The sequence below is a fragment of the Oncorhynchus mykiss genome, chromosome 16 (assembly GCF_057628025.1).
Source record: "Oncorhynchus mykiss isolate SJ-2025 chromosome 16, ASM5762802v1, whole genome shotgun sequence".
In the NCBI taxonomy this organism is placed as follows: Eukaryota; Metazoa; Chordata; class Actinopteri; order Salmoniformes; family Salmonidae; genus Oncorhynchus; species Oncorhynchus mykiss.
In genome coordinates this window covers 30,800,080-30,812,635 of record NC_143037.1, presented here as the reverse complement: position 1 = coordinate 30,812,635, position 12,556 = coordinate 30,800,080, and the positions used below count along the sequence as shown (strand labels likewise).

The following is a 12,556-nucleotide window of genomic DNA, read 5'->3' as shown; positions in this document are numbered from 1 at the left end:
AGAACCATGAGCCTCCCAGGTTTTGTACTTGAAGTCAAGATACCCAGAGGACAGATAGCTGTTCTCCGGTTACACCAGTTACACTATGGTGCTACCTTACCAAGTGCTTTGAGGCTGTAGACCTTCATTGCAAAATAGTGTGTTTTAATCAATTATTTGGTGACCTGTGAATACTGTAGATTCAGTATAGTTTTAGGATAACTTTTATAATGTTTTACCATTTTTATTTATATGAAATTCACTGAAGAGGATGGTCCTCCCCTTCCTACATTGAGGAGGCTCCACTGCTATCTATGTATGTTCATGCATTTCTATGAGTACACCCAGCAAACCACAATTGGTTCTGTGAAAGCTCCCAGAACATTTATTAGGTTGTGAAATATGTTCTCCTAACACAAAAACTGTCCAGCCGTGCTGATGATTACGCAATGTTTGTATAAAACTTTTGCCATGTTGCTAGAACGTTCCCAGAACACATTTAGTCTGTTCTTTAAAGGTTCCCAGAATGTTTCTTTAGGTTGTGGGAACAGTCTGGTGGAAACACTGCGGGGACATCACAAAATAATCTGTCAACTTGTACGAATGATTGTGCAATGTTTGCATAAGGGTGCAAAAACATTTCCCTTATGTTACAAGAACATTCCCAGAGCACATTTGATATGTTCTTTAAAAGTTCCTAAAACATGTATTTAGGTTGTGGGAACCTTGTGTGGATATGACAAGATTTTGGTTCCAAAAACACTAAAACTGTCCAGTTGTGCTAACATTCAGACAATGTTTGTATCAGGGTGCACAAAACATTCCTTCGATGTTGCAAGAATGTTGACAGAACAGCCTTTCTAAGTTATTTAAAGGTTCCCAGAACATTTCATTTGGTTGTGGGAGAAGTGTGGGTACATTACAAGATATAGGTTCCCAAAGCACAAAATATGCTCAGTTGTGATGACATTCATAAAATGTTTAAGTTACTTTGCACAGGGCATTCCCTTAATATTTTCACATCCAAATATCTCTAGCGGTCCCCACAGCGTGAGTTTTTTTTACGAGCGTGATGTCAGAATGCGCTCACTGTTCCAACATTTGATTGTCACGCAACAGGACAGTTAACCCATGCTGCCCTCAAACCAATTAGCTTCCTGCTAATTATCTATGTTTCAACTTGTCAATTTCAAATTATTTTCAACCAACCGTATTAATTTCAAACAACGGTTTGAAATGAGGTGCGTTCCACCTACTCATTAATTCACAAAGAAGTAGGCATGCTATTTTAATTTAAGATGAATATTAGCTAGCTGAGCCGGACAAAGTTCTCTCTTTGATGAGAGCCCAAGCACTCCCCCAGTGTTTCCCCAGGTCAAGTATGCAAGCATTTACGCATCTCCAGTCGGAACCTTCCCGAATGTTTTACCCCTGGTGCATTTTCCGGCTGGCGCCCCCATTGCCTTCATTGCTGTTTTCCTTACTAATAACTATTTTGGACATTTGTGTGTCCCTATCAAAGTAAGTGGCGTGCCTTATGATGTTAGCATAATAGTTTCTGTATATCGTGTTATGTTGTTTCTTCTGTAGCACACCTTATGTAGCTATATATGGAACATAAAGTATTCTGTGTGTATTCCTATATAACCATGGACACGCAAGGTACTAATTCCATAACCTTTATGGTTTTATACTCAATTGTGCTTATGTAGCTAGCAACATTCTTGTATTAGCTTCTGTTGTATCCTTTGAATCTGCCCAGGCTTCATCATGACCATGGCCTGTGTATTAATTTGGCTTGTTTAGCATAGCCCTTCTCTGCACTGCCCTGCCCCCTTTTGGAGCTCTTCAGTTACTGTTTCTTACTGTGTCTTATATCATTCATATTTATGATTTTGTGAATTCAAATGATTACTTCATTTTAATATTGTTTTATTTCTATATCCTGATATTGTTACGGTGCGTGAATGAGGACCCAAAAGCGAATCAACTTAAACAGAGCTTCTTTAATTACCAAACATAGGTAGGCTCAGATGGACCGGCAGATTCCGACAGGACAGGACAAGGTTACAGCAAACATGACGACAGTCTGGTTCAGGCATGAATGACACAAACAAACAAGAATCCGACAAGGACAGGAGCAGAAACAGAGAGAGATATAGGGACCTAATCAGAGGGAAAAAGGGAACAGGTGGGGAACGGGGTGAATGGGTAGTTAGAGGAGACAAGGGACAGCTGGGGGAAAGCGGGGGAGAAAAGGTAACCTAACACGACCAGCAGAGGGAGACAGGGTGAAGGGAAAGGACAGAGACAAGACAACATGACAGTACATGACAGATATTGCATTGTAATTACTAATAATTCCACTTTATTCTGTACTTTCAGAAACCGCACACACAAACTGTATTGAATATTATTTGCCAACATCATAACTCGAATTGGACTTCTTTCTTGCCAAAGAAAGAGGCCAGCTTTTGTATGCTGGCAACATACTCTTTGAACAGCACAACATTTTACTGGGAGAGAAAACAACAAGAAAAGACATAGGCCTATATTTAATGGTTGTCTATTTTATTGAAGTATTGGTAGTGCTGAACAGCAAACTAGAGGGAAAAAAAGAACAAGAAAAGACTGACAACTCATTCATATGCATAACCCATATTTCAATATTCAGTGATTGAACAATAAAAACTGCATTCCCACCCCCCACCCCTTGAGCAGCAGTTTGGGGGACTTGCCGTGCATTGAGGCGTAGGGGATTGTCTGCAGCCCCAAGTTGATGAACGCCGAAGGGTGTGATGCTCCTCCAGCAACTTTCTCATGAGGTTCTCTCTGTGCTATTGGTAGGTAATCACCTTACCTATGGGGGAGAGGGAGTGGGGAGGAAGAGGGAGTGGTGAGGATGATGAGGGGGTAGGTGGATGAGATATTGTAAATTTAATTGCATTTTGGAACTGTATGTGATTTGTATGTCAAATTACAAAAACATAGTTCCGTAATCGTCTCACCTGTTAGTTGGTGGTGAACTATGTGGTCATTGAGGACAGCATTGTCGATTAGGTGGAAAAAATATGTTTTCAGAGCACATTCCACAAAGCTGTTTATCATGTCCGCCTTATCCAATGCCCCCATTTTTAGGTTATAGTCAAGCACGCAGTCTGGTTTGATCTTTCTCTCTCCCGTCTGGTGGTCCAACTTCCCAGTGGCCAACATGATTGCTGTATGGACAGTGGAGAGGACACGGATGTCTTGGATGTCTCGTTTGTCATGCCACTTTAGTGCCAGCTGTTGACTGTTCTCCTTGAACTCCACCTCTGCATCTTCCTGCTTCCGAATGCCGGCATCCCCTTCCTGTTCAACTGGATTGTGCCACAGGCCCATGTGCTGTTGGAGAGCAGATGCTGGAAGAGTGTGGGACTGCTGTACCAACTGTCCACATACCAAGTGTGGCCCTTCTCGAGATGAGGAGCCAGCATTGTTATCACCTCATAATGTAGGATGTCAGTGTTGGACCCTGTGTAGTCTTAATGTCCTGGACAAATCCTGTCTTCATGTCGCATATAATAAAGAACTTGACCCCAAAGTTGTGCCTTTGTAGTTTATTTATTTTATTTTTTATTTTTATACCCATATGTCTGGGTTTTCTGTTTAACAAAAATATTGAGTGGAGGGGGAGCCAGGCCATTAAGGATCTTGAATACAAGACATGCGTCGGTGTATTGCACAAGATTTTCCCAACTCAAGAGCTCATGCTTTCTAAGGATGTGACAATGATGATGGCTATTGGGCTTCCTATCAAGCACTTTGAGAGCCTGTTTGTAGACAGACTGAATAGGTTTTAATGTTGTACAGCAAGCTTGGGCCCAACTAGTCAAGCAGTATGTTAAGTGGGGGAGTATCATAGATTTGAAGTACAGTTTTGCTACCTCTGTAGTCAAACAATTTCATATAAATCGGAAATTAGCTAGGTTGAATTTGGTTATTTGAATTACCTTTTTCACATGCTTTTTAAAAGAGAGGTTGGAATCAAGTATGATGCCAAGGTACTTAAAATCGGATACCACATGGAACTTCTCCCCTGACACATAGACATCTGGCTCAGTAGCATCTGTTGCCCTCTTTGTGAAGAACATGCAAACAGTTTTTTTCACATTGAGATGCAAACACGAGTCAATGAGCCACTTTGTAACCTGGACCATTACAGTAGTGAGTTCTTGTGCAGCTTGTTGTTTGCTCTTTGCATGCACATATATCACTGTATCATCTGCATACATTTGAACTTCAGACCCAGTACAGACAGAAGGCAGATCATTAATGTACAGGCTGAACAGGAGGGGCCCCAGTATTGACCCTTGGGGCACGCCCACATCATAGCTACGAGTGGGCGACAGCTCATTGCTCACTCTGACACACTGAGTTCTGCCTTCAAGGTATGATTTCATCCATCTCAAGGCATCAGGGGAAAAGTTGAACTTGGACAATTTTGTGATGAGAATCTCATGGTTAACAGTATCAAAAGCCTTCCTTAGGTCCAGAAACACAGCCCCAACAGCACCCCCTTTGTCCATCTTGGACTTCACATTTTCCAGAAGAAAGCAGTTGGCCGTTTCTGTGGAGTGTTTCGCTCTGAAGCCAAACTGCATGGAGTGTAATGTGAAGGGGCTGTTGTTGAGGTGGGCAATCAGTTGTTCTGCTACACACTTTTCAACAACCTTTGACACCACAGGTAGTATACTAATGGGCCTGTAGTTACTCACGTCAGCAGGGTCGCCTGATTTAAAGATGGCCGTTATTATGGCCGACTTCCATACCCTTGGAAACACACCGAGACCAATAGATGTGTTGGTGACCTTAGTAATGGGGTCAATGAGTGACTCTTTGTAGTTTTTAAGAAAGGTAGAGTCCATCCCAAACACATATTTGGCTTTAGAGTTCTTTAGTGAGCTAATCATCTTGTTCACCTTTGACTCAGAAACCTCCCTTATGATGAAGACAGGTTGAGTGTCATTCACTAGCACTGAGCCCAAGAAACAAGTGGAGGGGTTCTGTGTCAGTACCCTGACAGAGTCAATAAAGTAGGAATTGAAGGCTATTGCTATTTCGACTGCATCCTGTGTTAGATTGTTATTCACCATGATTTCTAGTCTTTTTGCAGTGTTACTATGGTCTTTCCCTGTTAACTTTTTTAGATTCTCCCATATCAATTTAGAATTTCCCTTTGCTTCACCAATTATGTTAATAAAAAAGTTTGCCTTGGCCTGTCTGATTTCTTTCATCACCTTATTTCTCAACATGGTAAACCTACGTCTGTCATGCTCTAATTTAGATTTTAGGGCTATTTTTAGAGCATAATCTCGTTCTTTCATCAATTTCCAGATTTCTCCATTTAGCCAAGGAAGAGTGCTCTTTTGGCCTGGTTTGGATTTGATTTTCTTTGGGAAGCCATTTATTGTAGTCTGGATTGTGGATAGAAAAACCTGACTATCAGCTTCCACGTCTGTATAGGACAAGAGATCATTCCAGTTTATTCCCTTAATTGCTTTTTCAAAATAGTTTAATTCACTCTTACGTATTCTGAGTTGATCCGGCTTTCTAACAGTAGAGAGGTTAAACCTGCTCTTAGACAGCTTTCTGGCTATAAGTGTCAGATTATGATCAGACAGCCCAGTAACCATATTGAATGATTTAGTCACTCTCTCTGGTTTATTACTGAACACCAAATCAATCTGTGTTTTAGAGCAACAAGTCACCCTGGTTGGCCCTTTACCTAGCTGTGTAAGGTCAAAGGTATTAGTGATCCGTTTGAGGGTTTTCCTACAACACCTGTCTTCATAATTAATGTTAAAATCTCCCATTAAGATGACCTCTTTCCCAAAATCACATTCCCTAAGCATGGTATTAAACTGATCAAAAAACACACTTTTGGTGGAAGGTGGCCTATACATTCCAATGAGGGTAAAAGACATTTGGGGAGACAGTGTAACGTTCAGGCCGATACATTCTAGTTAATTATCACATGACCACTCAATTTGTTTACATCGGATATGTTCTTTAATGTAAATCATCACACCCCCTCCTCTTCCTTCAATCCTGTCTCTCCTGAAAACATTGTAGCCAGGCACAATCAAAGCAGCATATGGAGAGTGTTTATGGAGCCATGTCTCTGAGAGGCAGAGAAAGTCAAGGTTGGAGTCCGTGAGTAGATGTTGAATTTGATCACTTTTTGGAATGACACTACGAATGTTCAAGTGCCCCCCTAGTAGTCCCTTGGGCTTAGCTCGTGGGTCCCAGATGACTCGAGAGTGATTGACACATTGAAAAAAGTTAAATTTTCTGTCTTTTCTGACGGCTGGGTTTAGGCCGTTTTGTTTCGTTTTGATTAGGGGCAGTTCGGTAGCGCAATTAACAATCCCTCCCGCCTCCACTGGATGCGGGGAACTAATTAAAATAGCTTGCGTACCAGAAACAGAGTCAGGGATCGCATATAGCGACTCTGGTATGTTTGAAGAGTCAAAATACCAGAGTACCAAAATACCAATACCAAAATGTAGGGAATATATTTCCGGAATACCAGCCTACCCTTCCATAACATCAGGGTCGTGTCACTGCATAGGTCCTTGTATGGCACAAAGACCCTACAAAATGCTAATGTAAGCTGGTAAGAACATTTATTATTTTGTGTAATTTAGGTTGGCAACAGCATTGTTGATGAAATGCAGGCATCGCAGCAGAACTAGGAAGCAGTCTTGGGGAAAGAGTTTGGCAAAGAAGGGAGTTGCAAACATAGGATCCGTGCGGCAGTATTCCCTTAAGGAGTTCATCAGGAAGGTGTACATTTAACTAATTGTGGTTGTCACACATTTAGCGAGTTTCCCCTGATTCTCTCTTCTCCTGTAGTTCCAAGGCATAGCAATTGGTCTCCTCCACTATGTTTCCCACAAGCTCCTCTGTCAGAAACAGCTTGAAGCACTAAGCCTCAGAGGGAGATGGCAAGGGGCTCACTCCAGACTGGGACTGGGACTCAACAGCAGGGCCAGGAAGGGTGAAATGGCTGGCGGCCTTGCAACTATCTCAGACCCTCTGTACTTCACCCACTGTTTGTCTGCCTCCATCACCACCAGCATCTTCAGAGGGACTTTGTCGGTGGGAAAGGGGTCCTCAGATTAAGGGTTCTCAATGGCCAATAGGTTGCGAGCAGCTCTCTACTGTCAGAACCTGATACTTCACTTTCATACTCGGACTCATTTCAAAATGTACAAAATCTCCAGAATTTTTATCTACCTTTCCAATTACTTTTAGAGTTTGGGATTAATTTGATTAATATTACAGTGTTTCTATTCCAAGGAAAACAAAAAAAACTCTTATTTTCCATTGGGATTGAACAGAACATATGGCGCTGTACAATGTGACGGTCGGGAGTACAGTACTGGGCTATTTAGCGAAAGAATCCAGTGTCCTGCAGGCACGTGGGACACTGGGGTTCAATTCCCCAACAGGGAGGAAGGAGTAGGCTGTCCTTATAAATAAGTATTTGTTCTTAACCGACTTGCCTAGTTAAATAAAAGTAACACTAAAAGCATAACATTTCTACACCCTCATTTTCCAATTCTAGTCTAACCTATACCCAAATGGAGATTCAGTTAAAATATACATCTCATTTATTTATCAAGACCTGTCCCCATGCTTGCCTCAGAGTAGCGCAAAACAGTGCTAAAATAGTTGTAGGCTATTGCTCCAAATCATATATCTTCTAATTTCAATATGCTCTTTAAATAAATACCACTTTTAACAGCACATTACTCAACACTAGTGAGACTCATGTCACCTAGGTAGGCCTACAGTATATCGGAAAAATATGACTTGACTCTCCGCCAAGTATTTTTATCATTATTTTATTAATGAAAGCACAAAGATGCCATTATTAGTTATATTGTTTTAGTTTGAACATGCAGACTGGCACTAACAACAGAACATCTGGAACGTTTCCCTAGTCAGTGCCATTATTAGTGCAATGCCGCTTAAAGTGTTGCCAGTGTGGCAGGGTGGGGGTCCACCCCCTCCCCTTCCTCCTCCTCGCGTACCCATGAGCTAGGTCTGTCTTCTGTGCGCGGCTCTGCGGCCCATCCCCTGCCCTCGTGCGCTTTCAGCGGATATTGGAACTACAAGGCAGTCCCTTTGTGTGCCACTCGGGAGCCACGACCAATCTGACTAAAATATATATTGTTACTAATTTGTAAATAAAGCCAGTTTGTTATTTACAGTTATTTATTTCTGTTTTTAGAGAGAGAAAAAACCTACAGTCATCTCATGGGTCTCCCAGTCGAGGCAGGCGTACATCTATGCAGTGACTTAGATCGTTGCGCCACTCGGGCACTGTACATGACTGGTCGGGAGTGGTGTACAGTACTACAGTAAGAGCAAAATAATCCTTTCAAAATAAAATAATAAAAACAGTGTAACAACAGTTTTAGTAAGTAATGCTGAAGTCGTGCACATTTATCCATTTATATTTTGGTTTATGTCACCCATTCATTGTCAGTTAGAAACACAGCAGGACCCAAAAGCACAATCAGTGCTCTAACTCCCCCTTGCCCTGGTCTGGAGCAATAAAGTGGTGATGCAGGGTACCATACTGAACCACAAATGACCTCTAAGTCCCGCAGTGTAAGCTCGCAACTTACCAGCTATGTGTGGAGCCATGTTTGTTGACATCATACAATGCATTGTGTGTGTCATGTAAACGTCTGTCAAACCAAAGATGTTATAACAAAATGAGGTGAAAGGATGGTTCAATCGTCTTTTGATTAAACTTCCGGAAGTGAATGATGGGATTTGAATGATGGTAGGCGACACACCTTCAACATGTATACTGCAAACAGACCCAACTCATCTTGTCACCCTTTCCCATCTTTGGTTTACATGGAAAAACAAAGATTGCAGCTCACACAAACTTTACCACTGTAGGATTACGTTTGACTTTCATAAAGTATTTTACTTAATTACAGTGCGTTCGGAAAGTATTCAGACCTCTTGACTTATCTACATTTTGTTACGTTACAGCCTTATTCTAAAATTGATTAAATAGTTTCCCCCCCTTATCAATCGACACACAATACGCCATAATGACAAAGCAAAAACAGGTTTTTAGAAATGTATAAAAAAACTACTGAAATATCAGTTTTCAGATCCTTTACTCAGTACGGCAGTGTAGCCTAGTGGTTAGAGCGTTGGACTAGTAACCGGAAGGTTGCAAGTTCAAAGCCCCGAGCTGACAAGGTACAAATCTGTCGTTCTGCCCCTGAACAGGCAGTTAACCCACTAGGCTGTCTTTGAAAATAAGAATTTGTTCTTAACTGACTTGCCTAGTTAAATAAAGGTAAATAAATAAAAAAGTAAGTACCTTCTTGGGTATTAAAAACCTACAATCTGGACACACCTGTATTTGGTGAGTTTCTCCCATTCTTCTCTGCAGATTGGATGGGGATCTGCACATCAATTTTGCGGTCTCTCCAGAGATATTTGATGGGGTTCAAGTCTCAAGGATATTCAGAAATTTGGCCCAAAGCCACTCCTGCGTTGTCTTGGCTGTGTGCTTAGGGTCATTATCCTGTTGGAAGGTGAATCTTCACCCCAGTCTGAGGTCCTGAGCGCTCTGGAGCAGGTTTTCATCACGGATCTCTCTGTACTTTGCGCCGTTCATCTTTCCTTCGATCCTGACTAATCCCCGTCCCTGCCTCTTAAAAACATCCCCACCGCATGGTGCTGCCATCACCATGCTTCACCGTAGGGATGGTGCCAGGTTTCCTCCAGACATGACGCTTGACATTCAGGCCAAAGAGTTCGATCTTGGTTTCATCCGATTAGATGAACTCTGGAGCTCTGTCAGAGTTACCATTGGGCTCTTCGTCGCCTCCCTGACCAAGGCCCTTCTCCCCAACAGACGGACAGCTCTAGGAAGAGTCTTGGTACTTCTTCCATTTTAGAATGATGGAGGCCACTGTGTTCCTGGGGACCTTCAATGCTGAAGAAATGTTTTGGTACCCTTCCCTAGGGGAGTTCTACAGACAATTCCTTCAACCTCATGGCTTGGTGTTTGCTCTGACATGCACATTCAACTGTGGGACCTTATATAAGCAGGTGTGTGCCTTGCCAAATCATGTCCAATCAATTTAATTTACCACAGGTGGACTCTAATCAAATTGTAGAAAGGATGATCAATGGAAACAGGAGCTGAATTTCAAGTGTCATAGCAACATTTTTTAAAATGAGCTGTTTTCTCTTTGTCATTATGGAGTATTGTGTGTAGATTTATAAGGAAAACATTTAATTTCATCCATTTTAGAACAAGGCTGTAAAGTAACAAAATGTGCAAAAAATCAAGGGGTCTGAGTACTTTGAGTGCACTGCATTTCGATCACTGGTGATGTAATGAATTGTAAATAGTAATGCTATTAGCTAATTCACATTATGGTTTCTATCAGCCAAGAGGTAGTTAAATATGATGGCTTGTGTTAGCTCACTCTTTCATCACTTAGCATTAGAACTAATATAGCCTACGTTATTTGATTTGGATGGGAATTGTGTCATGCTGTTACTACTTCTGTGAATGTCTGAACATTGCATCTAACAATGAACTGCTCACATTGAGGATAATGTTGTAAAAGCTGTGTTTGCGCAAAATGTCTCTGTGAAAAAACAGTGTGGCTAGCTCAAATGCTGACTTTTGCGTCAATTATAACTAAATGTTCTAATGAATTGTTCACACCAGTTCACACCAATCACACCAGTTTGAGCGTACGCTGCAGGGACCACTGTAGAATTATCACACCTGTGTGTTCATACGCGTAAAAGAGTTAATGTTGACAGAACACCTGGTCTAAGTTCTTTAAAGGTAACCAGAAAATGTAATTAAGTTACGGAAGCTGTCTGGAATGTTGCAAGAATAGTATTACATATTGTACTTAAGAGGTTGCACAGAACATTCCCACAAGTCAGTTTTATGACGTTCATAGCATATTTGTTTTAGTTTAACATAATATTCCATTGATGTTCACACGTCATTAATTTTACCTTAAAATCAGTCTTACGGATGGATGCAACAGTCTTACGGATGGATGCAAGAGGTGCTCAGATAAAAACAAAGAAAAGTGTGAATTCTCAAATAAGCAACACTTGAAAATACAATAGAATTATACCAAAATGAAGGAATATAGCCAGTAAACGTAAGCAGTTACAATCAGTCACTCTTATTTAGAAAAATGCATCCTATAGAAATGTATAGAACCCTATACATAATTTATTTTCAGATTAGCTCATCAAAAGTACATGTACAGAACTGAACACAACCTCACTGTAGGAATATGTGGACATCACTACTGATGGAACTATATTTTAAATGACTGTGTCAGGTCAGGTCTTCGTAACAACCTATAACTTTTAAACATAAATTAACAAAATGCATAAGGCATCCCTGTCCTTTGGCTTGCTGGGTTTAAACTGTCATTACTTGAAGTTGAAGAATTTGCAGGCCATCTTCAGTTAAAGCTAGTTCTCATAGTTTCTGAAATCTAGCCTTACTCTCCCGGGGCTGAAAACAAGTCCTGCAATACTGAACAGCCTTATAGAGGCAGCTGTTCAGCACCACCGAAAGTTTTGAGCAACTGTTATGACAGTGTTAATCAGTTGCATTTAGAGTAACACCATGCAGATATGGTATGGAACATACACAGTCTAATTTCTGAGCAGTTAATCAACTAACTACTATAGACCAAGAAAGTCACTGATGATGTGCATAATTTGTCTTGCATGTTGTGTAATCTGAATACTGGAAGGTTGTTGACAATGTAGGCACTGATGCTGTACTCACCAAAACAGGTGTATGTGAAAGACAAATACATGCACTAATGAATCAGTAATAAGAGCCATTATAATAGCCTAAAGTTTGGGAAAGTTCTCAAAGGAAAACCTGTGTCATATCTAATGTTTTTGAAAATATTAGAAACACTGCTGTACGGTGTTTTTGAAAGCATACACTAAATTGTTAATCCAACATAGTCTAGATTAGAAATTATAACGATAACATCCATAGTTATGTAGGGCGACCAACCGCGACACTCGATTTGTTCCATTTTCTTGACTACCAGCGGAGCTATCTGGTAAATCAAGCTCTTGGCAAAACCCAGTCCGGAAAATAACGAAAACATATTTTTCCTGAGAAAAGCCTTCAATGCAGTTATTTGCTATTCTTTCAGTTAAATTATGCCCTCCAGTTCTGATATAACTGCTTCAACATAGACCTCCCCAAAAGCAGCCATTGTTGTTATGATTTTCGACTTTGACTACAGGCGCTTCTCATTGTTGTCATCAATTAAACCACCCCCACAGATTATCAGAGGACCCTGATTGGTCTGGCCGTATGGTGGAAGGAGGGGAGGGGCTCAAACGGTTTCAATCTGGTCGTGGCCAGACTGTATCCGTGTAGTGAAACAGAATGTAAGCTCGCAAGATCAGGGGGCTAGGATATTCTATCAACGCCCCACCATCAGTTCTCAGGACATCAGCTGATGGTCCTAAAGAA

General features: G+C 41.1%; 1 protein-coding gene across 1 annotated transcript in view; it reads left to right on the top strand.

The window, feature by feature from the left end:
- LOC110492868 (cadherin-23) overlaps positions 1–12,556 on the top strand; it is a 582,104-nt gene that overhangs the window by 551,177 nt on the left and 18,371 nt on the right. The window lies entirely within an intron of this gene.